The sequence below is a fragment of the Paroedura picta genome, chromosome 3 (assembly GCF_049243985.1).
Source record: "Paroedura picta isolate Pp20150507F chromosome 3, Ppicta_v3.0, whole genome shotgun sequence".
NCBI classification, from domain to species: domain Eukaryota; kingdom Metazoa; phylum Chordata; class Lepidosauria; order Squamata; family Gekkonidae; genus Paroedura; species Paroedura picta.
The window spans coordinates 16370758-16380575 of NC_135371.1; positions in this window are offsets into that span (position 1 = coordinate 16370758).

Consider the following 9818-nt stretch of genomic DNA (forward strand, 5'->3'; position numbering starts at 1 on the left):
TCCGCCAGGCGTATGGTTGAGGCCAGAGTGGGTCCCAGAGTTACTATCAGGGGATCCCTTAGTGTTGGTTAGATTGCTCCAAGTGACCACAAGTTGGACAGGGAGTGGGAATTTAGAACTCTATTGTATCACCATCTTTTAACGTGTTACGGGGGGTTTTTTAGGGGTTATATTGTATGTTATCGTTTTATTGTAGACTGACACGAGACAAATTGAGAGCAGCAGACAAATAATAAAATAAAATAAAATAAAATAAAATAAAATAAAATAAAATAAAATAAAATAAAATAAAATAAAATAAAATAAAATAAAATAAAATAAAATAAAATAAAATAAAATAAAATAAAATAAAATAAAATAAAATAAAATAAAATAAAATAAAATAAAATAAATAGCTTGGTTCTGGATCAAACAGCTAAAATGACTGAACCGAGGCTTTTGTACTTTGGCCACTTTATGAGAGGCCACGACTCACTGGAAAATATAATGATGCTAGGAAAAATTGGAGGGAAAGATCCAAAGGAAGCCACGCCCCCCAGTCTGACTCTGTATTCTACAAAGGAAGCCACGCCCCCCAGTTTGACTCTTTATTCTGCAAAGGAAGCCATGGCCCTCAGCTTGCAAGATCTGAGCAAAGCTGTTTTGGAGGACATCAATTCATAAGGCCACCATCAGTTGGAACAACTTTATGATGCTACACACACACACACACACACACATGCCTGTGGTCATAACTATACCCTCTGGTAGTGAATTCTACATTTTAACCACTCTTACATTTACTTGCTATCCTGTTTTTAGAGGACGTGTCCTCTTTTTTTGGTATTAATCCTCTTTGAGACTTAAAAACAAATCTGATGAAAATGTCCACTTTGTGGGTTGGAAAATTAGGAATATTCCTAGTTAGTAGCAATGACCACCGTTCACGTAAATAGTAGGGTATTTAACATGAGGTTTCTCACAGTGATCACTGGTTTGAAGTAGACTGTTGGGAAATATACCCTCTTTTTTCACTTTTCAAAATATGCAAACCCAACCGCTCTCTGTGTAAAGAAGAATTCCCTTTTGTCCTTCGCTGCTTATCAGCTTGATGGAATGCCCTCCAGTTCTTTTGGGAGAGGGAGAAAGTGTCCTCTTTGTTTGCCAAGTCTATAAACCTCTATCCCGTTGCTCCTTGGTTGATGGATGTGCACCCTCAGAGTAGTCTCACTACTGACCAATTTTTTCAAAGTCTGCCAAATTCCAAAGAGGCCCCAATAACACAAGTGAGAGAGCAATGGAGGAGGCTCTGTTGTTCTCAACCATCCCATATTGGCACAATAAAACCAGAGTCCAGTGGCACCTTTAAGACCAACAAAGATTTATTCAAGGCATGAGCTTTCGAGTGCAAGCACTCTTCCTCAGACTAAGAACAGACCATCATAACAGTAGGAATATATAAGCCCATATGGGGGAGAGGGAGGTTAGTTCGAGTCAAAATGCATACATAAGGCAAGGGCATCTTTGTTTCTGCCGCAGGAAAAAGTGGAAAAACCTCTCACCTCCACCCCCACACGCCCCTGTCTTGTTAGAACATCCTAAACACCTCTCACACAATGTATTGTATCACCATTTCCACCCCTGCCCAGCGGTACGTTCATAAAGCAGTTTGCTGCTTCTTTCCACAAAACCAAATCTGACTACAGTGTTTGATCTGGGCTTGCAGAGTTTGATCTATTGCAAGATCAACCTTTGGACTTGCGCATCTCGCTGGGCATTTTAATGAGGCTTGGCCAAGTTCCAAGGCAGGGGGGGGAGGAAGCAAAGTCTGAAGGATGGCTCTGTGTGACTCAGCAAGAGCTCCCAACCATCCTAATTGTGGCAAGGTGTCCCCTACTGAGATGGAAGCCACAACCATTCCTTCTGTTTCTCCAGAAACATTCTTTCCAGCGCTGAATGCTTCTCAGCAGAAGTCTGCCTGGGACGAGGCTCTTTCTGAAAGGGCAGCCCTTGCAGGATTTGTGCTTCCGCAGGACAGCGGAACATCGGCCGGTCGAACTGGAAGAAATCTAACCCTCTGCATCGCACAGCTTCGGTAAAACCTCCAAAACCTCCTATCCACATACCTACAACTATGGATAATTGAAAAAGTAGAGTGGGGAAACAGTGCTGGGTGCGAGACAATGTGGGGGATGTGGGGGAGGAAGTGAGGAAATCATCCCTTCCTGTTCCCCCACTTTCCCCAACCCAACTTCAAGCATGTTCTTTTAGCAAGGAGAGCCAGCTTGGTGTAGTGGTTAGGAGTGCGGACTTCTAAACTGGCGAGCTGCGTTTGATTCCCTGCTCCTCCCCCAAATGCAGCCAGCTGGGTGACCTTGGGCTTGCCAGGGCACTGAGAAAGCTGTTCTGACCGAGCAGTAATCCCAGGGCTCCCTCAGCCTCACCCACCTCACAGGGTGTCTGTTGTGGGGAGAGGAAAGCAAAGGCAAATGTAAGCTGCTTTGAGACTATGTCAGGGAGAGAAAAGCGGCATATAAGAACCAACTCTTCTTCTTTAGTAATATCAGGGCTCTCTCAGCCTCACCTACCTCACAGGTGTCTGTTGTGGGGAGAGGAAAGGGAAGGAGACTGTAAGCCCAAATGAGTCTCAAAGCGGCTTACATTTGCCTTTCCTTTCCTCTCCCCACAACAGACACCCTGTGAGGGAGGTGAGGCTGAGAGAGCCCTGAGATTACTGAAGAAGAAGAGTTGGTTCTTATATGCCACTTTTCTCTACCCGAAGGAATCTAAAGTGGCTTACAATAGCCTTCCCTTTCCCAGCTGCTGCTTAAAGACTGCCAGTGAGGACAAGCTCACCACCTCCTTAGGCAGCCCATTCCACTGCTAAACAACTTGGACCATGAAAAAAAATTCTACATGTAGTTTAAAGTCATTACTGCAGGTCCTATCCTCTGCTGCCAACAGGAACTGTTCCCTGCCCTCCTCCATGTGACAACCTTTCAGGTATTTAAAGAGAACAATCATGTCCCCTCTTCACCTCCTCTTCTCTAGGCTGAACATTCCCAAGTCCCTCAGCCTCTCCTCACAGGGCTTGGTCCTCGGTCCCAGATCATTCTCTGAACCCTCTCAATTTTGTTCACATCCTTTTTGAAGTGAGGCCTCCAAAACCTCTCCAGATGCAGCCTGACCAATGAGGTATACAGCAGGACGATGACATCTTGCGATTTTGATGTGATGCCTCTGTTGATGCAGCCCATGTCTGCATTCACCTTCTTTACTGCTGCATCCCGCTGTCTGCTCATATTGTCATTTTACAGTAGTGCTTCAAATGTTAAGGTTGGCTGGTCCAAAAAGGAACATGGAAATTTGAGTAGAAGGAGGAAACATATTACTGTCTCCAGCGCCCGCTTGAGTTAGCCTGCGCTCTTTGTACGGTGATCTATCCAAGAAGTTATTGTTGGGAAAGGAAAATTTTAAATGCTGTGGCATTTTTATAGGCTGGTTCGTTATAGGGCAACCTTTCACGTGCAGAAGACTGTTGTCATTGGGAAACACAGTGGAAAGATTTAACAAGATAAGGACTGTGGCAACAACAAAATTGAAAAACTCCAAACACCAGCTGTGCAATCATAAGGACAGTTAAGGACAGTGACCCAGCTGCAATGAGAATGGTGTGGCTGTGCTTAGGAATGTCACAGAAAATGATCAAGGATAGAAGAAATCCATCTTGATGCTTCAGGCATTTCTTAAAAGATTCCTTTAGTGCTGTAGATTACCTCCTGCGACTCTGTTTGCTACGATCTATGCAAACAGCAGGTGAGGAGAATTCCGGGTGGGTGGCTGTGTTAGTCCGCAGCAGTAAAAGAAAACAGGAGCCCAGTGACACCTTAAAGCAGGGGTAGTCAAACTGCGGCCCTCCAGATGTCCATGGACTACAATTCCCAGGAGCCCCTGCCAGCAAATGCTGGCAGGGGCTCCTGGGAATTGTAGTCCATGGACATCTGGAGGGCCGCAGTTTGGCTACCCCTGCCTTAAAGACTAACAACATCGATTACAGAGTAAGCGTTTCACTGCAGCAGATGAAACGTGAGGCATTCAGCGGTTGGGCGGATGTGTGTGCACGTGCTGCAGACAACAGGAGGAGCTTGTTTTTGTTTAAAGGGCCCATTTCAAACAACAGTTAATCAAAAGTAAAAACAAGTCCACCCTAAGTGGATGAGGACCACCCCCGAAGCTTGACAGGCAAACTGACATAAAAGAGATCGAGAGCAAGGAAAGAAAAGAGATATGGCTGAATAATTAGTATCTGTGAGGAACGGGATATGCCAAGAAGCACCTATCGGGGATGAGAAATGCCAAGACCTGCCTAGTGTGGAACTTCTTGATGAAAGCTAATTCAGCAGTTACCCACTAGATTCTCCCTTTAGAGCTCTTTCATAGGTGAACAGATCAGCTACACACTCTGGAAGAGCTTTAATGTCAGATTTGTGTCAATTTATGAGATACAGCCAATTTATGAGTCAGTGTGGCGTGGTGGGTAGGATCGGGGAGACTCAGGTTCACATTCGTACTCTGCCACGGAAGCTAGCTGGATGACCCATGGCCTAACTTACCTCAGAGAGTGGTTGTGAGGATAAAATGGAGGAGACTAACGTAAGCCGCTTTGGGAAAGGCATGGTATAAATGGAGTAAATGGAGCTGCAAAGAAATGGGCCGTATAGAAATATAAATAAATATAATAATTATTATTATTAGTGATAGCAGCAATAATAATAATAATATCCTATGACTTCTTTTTTGTTTCCTTGACTTGTAAATACTTCAGTCGTCAGGGGTGTAGTATTTCTTACAAAGCAAGCAAAGCAAATTTGTACAGAGTGTGTTTTTGCTGCTTACATCTTCCTTTCACTGCATGTTATCAGCTTCCTCTGAAGGGCAGATGCGGCATCTTTGGTATAAGAAGGCTTATATTTGCCTTTAATTAAAGCCGCCATATACACAGCTGAGGTAATGCTATGTATTCCTTCAGTTTCATCGTTCAATTAACTCATTTCAAAAAGATCTCATTACATTTGCTGATTTAATCACCCTTCCCATTATTCTCTCTCCAATAAGGTCCTGAGGCAGCTTTCAATGCTACTTTTCCCATCCTCGGTTTTGTCCTCACAAAAGGTAGGTTAAACAGCAGAATGTATGACTAGACCAAGGTCACCGGCCAGCTTCCATGGAAGAATGGCAATTCAAACCTGGATCTCCCAAATACTCAGTTCTAACCACTGCATTGGCTGCCTGGGAACCAACCTGTTTGTCTAATATAAAGGGCATTTCCGCACATCAGTAAAAATAGCGTTATGCCAGCTGAATGGCAAAGTGCTAAACTTTTTCATGCTTCCCACCCTCTCCTCACTTTTTTTCTGTCTCGCCTTTGTCTGCTGCCTTTTTGTGTGTCTCACCCTCCACATCTGCTGCTAGAAATGGTAAAAGAGAGCAACATGCCTTATATGCGACTTGCTTCCGCCTATCAATCAATTCAGGCAACTATTCCCCTTTCTCCAACAGTTTAAAGGTCCTGCGATGCCCTTTTTTTTTTAATTCGTACTTCTCCGTTGAAACGTCTATGCATTGAATCATAGATGCATAGTGATTTTTGAATGCCAGCCATTATGGGATCACGAGTCCTTTAATACAGTGGTCCCCAACCTGCGGGCCGCGGCCCGGCGCCAGGCCGCAAAGGCCATGGCGCCGGGCCGCTGCTCCCTCTCCCTGCCCCCCCCCGCAGTAAAAAACTTCCCAGGCCGCAAGCTTGCGGCCCGGGAAGCTACTTACTGCCGGAGGGCGGGGAGAGGGAATCAGGGCCGGGCCGCGCCCGCGCGGCCCGATCCACTGGTGCGGCCCGATCCGCGGATGCGGCCGGGCGCGACCCGAAGCGTGGGCGTGGCCCGCGCAGGCGCGGGCCCTGCGGGCGCGGCCCAATGCCCTGCCGGTCCCCAGCCTAATAAAGGTTGGGGACCACTGCTTTAATACATCTAAAAATTAATCTCATTCCTGATATTTTTGGGGGGAGGAGAAAGCTTTCAAGAGGCATGCTTTGTGTTATAACTTTGAAAAAAATATTATTTTATTTTATTTCTGGCATCGCCTGCACATGTGTCTGCCTATTCATTGCTCCAGTAAGTTATCCGTTAAAAAAAAGAAATTCCCATCCCTGGGAACAAGGGAGAGGGAGATGGGTGCGAGGGATAAGGCAGGAGACTTTAGTGCTTTTGAGCCTCCATACCTTCCCTCTGCTGGTTGCCTGCTGGTTGTTCTCTGGTAGCTTGCACTAAATAGGTTGGATTATGCAATTCCCCAACTTGCGTTTTAAAATGGCAGATATAGCGAGCAGTTTGCTGTCTAGATGCTGGATGTTTGCAACATCATGCAGAGTGGCCAGAATATAACGCCTACATTAGGTAAGTATTTCACTATATTTATCACGTGCAGAAAAGCCCAAAGAGTAGAAGTGAATTGTTGATCGTTAAAGTTTATACTGGAATGAATTTTGCTAGTCTTTACATTGCTGGCGGACTCCAGTTTTATTTTGTAGGTGAAGAGGTAAACCTGTTTCTGGTGGAGGAATCACACGACTGATGGCTCCAAATAAAATTTCCCTTTGCAGAGAAACCAATATTCTAGTCTCGTTTTCTATCTGACATGCTAGTTTTCTATTATGCAAAGGAATTGTTATGCATGGAGAAGAATTCAGCTGGGTGAGCCCTCATAAAGTCGTGAGAACTGAGCCTAACACGGCTGTTTTTCTAAAGCAACATCTTTCAGGTGACCTTTTTTAGACCCACTCTAAAAGTCACCCATTTGAAAGGCAGGAGACATGAATTCTATTTCTGGCTTGCTACTGATAAGCTGCATGGCCTTGGAAAGGTCATTGTGAAAAACTATCAGAGGGCACATTAGGTTTGTGTGACTTTTTCTTACCCAAGTAGGTATTGTGTGATAAAGGCCTGGCATGGATTTAGGCTTTAGTGCTCAAGAACACGCATGCGTATGTTTTGTTTTACTTCATAAATCCCAGCCCAACCTAATTTGTTTTGATGCAGGAGTTTGACGCCAGCCAAGAAAGAAGCTCTGGAGGGAGATGAGGTGATCCATTCTTGGAGTCCATGATTCGTAATTTGTAATCTGGATTAATGTAATCTGAAACCTAGAGGAACTCTCACAGGGATTCCATACAATCACAAATGTGGATTAGAATCATTATCCCCTGTGGTTGCCACGAGGCCCGGGGAAAACATGTTTTCCCCTTAAGAGAAACCTCATGTGTGGAAATGAGATGCTGAAACATTTCCCGACATGGAGGTAGGTCCCATCAACTGGTAAATAACATCCCATGGAGTCTCTATTATAAGGACAGAACTTTTTTCTTTCTCCAGACATTTGGGAATCCTCCTATTTTATTACAGGCAGCCTGGGGACCTGGAAGTCTCTGCATTATAACCACCCTGTTTTCCTTTATTGCCTCAATCCATCTTGAGTTGGGTCACTTCTGACTTTGCCGAAAATAGGGTTAACTAATGGAGAAAATGTCCTGTCACTTAAGAGGCTTGCCAGCAGAAATAAACTGCTGAAGCTTTTCATGGCATGGAGGCATTAAAGGGATATGGCATTTTCCTTCCAGGACGTTTAATGGAAACCCCATAGGGTTGCCAGCTCTGGGTTGGGATATGTCCACAGACTTTGGAGGTAGACCCAGGCATGGGCAGGGTTTGGGGTGGGAAGGGACCTCTGTGGAGTATAATGCTTATGTAGTCCAACCTCTGAAGCAGCCATTTTTTTCAGGGGAACCTGGTGTGTTTCATTGGATCTCTGCGTCTTGTGGGACACATGGAATGGTAGCATGAAGCCAGCATACCCCTGAAGGGAGGAGGGAAACCCTTAAATCTCCCTGATCTCTTTGGCCTGGAGTTGAGCTATAATTCCAGGGGATCACCAGGTCCTCCTAGGGACTGGCATCCTTATAACCTCAGTAGGATTCTTTTCCCCCTCCCCCACATACACACACACACAGTCTCCAGTGACTCCTGTCACTAAACACTCTTCTTGAGCAATGATCCTCCACAGCCTCCCTTTCTGCAGGCCGCCATGCACAAATATACTCCTGTAGAGTCTGACACAATCACCAGATCTTCCCAGAAATATGAGGGAATTGTTGACTCTGCCGTGTCAGTGAACCCCTTTCACAAAGTTAATGTCACAGTCAACTGTCACATCCCTCTTTCGAAAAGGGCAGCGATAAATACACCGAATTGGAAGCTCACGAGCAGAGCGGCTTCAAGGCAGAATATATGACCTTCATCATTTTCGTGTCCTGCTCCATTCTTTCAGATACGAAGCATAACATCAAAGACCCACCGAACAGGGCACTCCCAAGCAGTTACACCCTTCTAAGTCCATGGAGCTCTGACCTGATACCTCAGGGCCAGTTATTCTCTCCCCAGTCTAACCTACCCCACAGTGTGGTTATTGTGAGGATGAAACAGAAGAAGGGCAATTTGGGCCCCCATTGGGAAGAAAAGTGGTTACAGCTACAAACACGTAAATAATAGGTTGGGTGCCCTGAACTAGAAAGCTCAAACTAGAAGAAGAAGAAGAGTTGGTTCTTATATGCCGCTTTTCTCTACCCCAAGGAGTCTCAAAGTGGCTTACAGTCGCCTTCTCTTTCCTCTCCCCACAACAGACACCCTGTGAGGTGGGTGAGGCTGAGAGAGCCCTGATATAAAGCAGAACAGCTTTATCAGTGCTGCGGTGAGCCTAAGGTCATCTAGCTGGCTACATGTGGGGAATCAAGATTAGAAGTCCACACTCCTAACCACTACACCAAACTAGCCCAAGCTCGTCAGATCTCAGAAACTAAGCAGGGTTGTTTCTGGTTAGAATTTGGATGGGAGGCCACCAAGGAAGTTCAGGGTTGCTACACAGAGGCAGGCAATGGCAAACCACCTCTGTCCACCTCTTGCCTTGAAAACCCTGTAAGGTTACCATCAGTTGGCTCCAACTTCAGGGCAATTTCTACCATCATCCCCAATCTGTACATCAGGCTACTGCTGGGGTAACCAAACTGTGGCTCTCCAGATGTCCATGGAGTTCAATTCCCATGAGCCCTTGCCAGCACATGCTGCTAGGGGCTTATGGGAATTGTAGTCCATGAACAGCTGCAGAGCCAGAGTTTGGCCACCCCTGTCGAGTGTTATCCCCATGTTGACTTGGAGAGGGAAGGGAGCTGAGAGATAGTGACTTACCTGAGGCTCCTTAGTGAGTTAATAGAACAGAGAGATTTAGGGATTTCTTCCAGATGACAGGTAATTTCCATGCCACTCTAAGAGTGAGTGTAGTGTAGAGGCTAGCATGTTGGACTAAGGTCAAGGAAGACCTGGGCTGAACCTGTACGGAGCTTTTATTCCAGTCCCAGGTCGATTCAGTCCCTGCCGTCTACACTGAATGCGATCTCCATTTTGATTTGGGGCGATTTACATTTTTCATCCACAACAAGCATGATTGATCCAGAGTGATCCTACCTTTCCACCATGATATCCTGGAGTGGATATAACCCTTGATATTTGAAAAATCAGCATGAGTAAAGGTGCAGCTCTCTGCTTTTCCTGAACTAACTTGCTGCCTCAAGCCTCCAAAGCTGTAGAAAAGCCCTGATTGGCCAGGGCGTCAGTTCACAGGCTTTCTCATTCCCATGTTTCAAGGCTTCCCTTAAAGGGGAAACCCTAACTTCTCTCAGCAGAAGCTCCAAAAGCCCTAATTTCTCTCGGCAGAGTTTTGCCTCTTGGATTTAT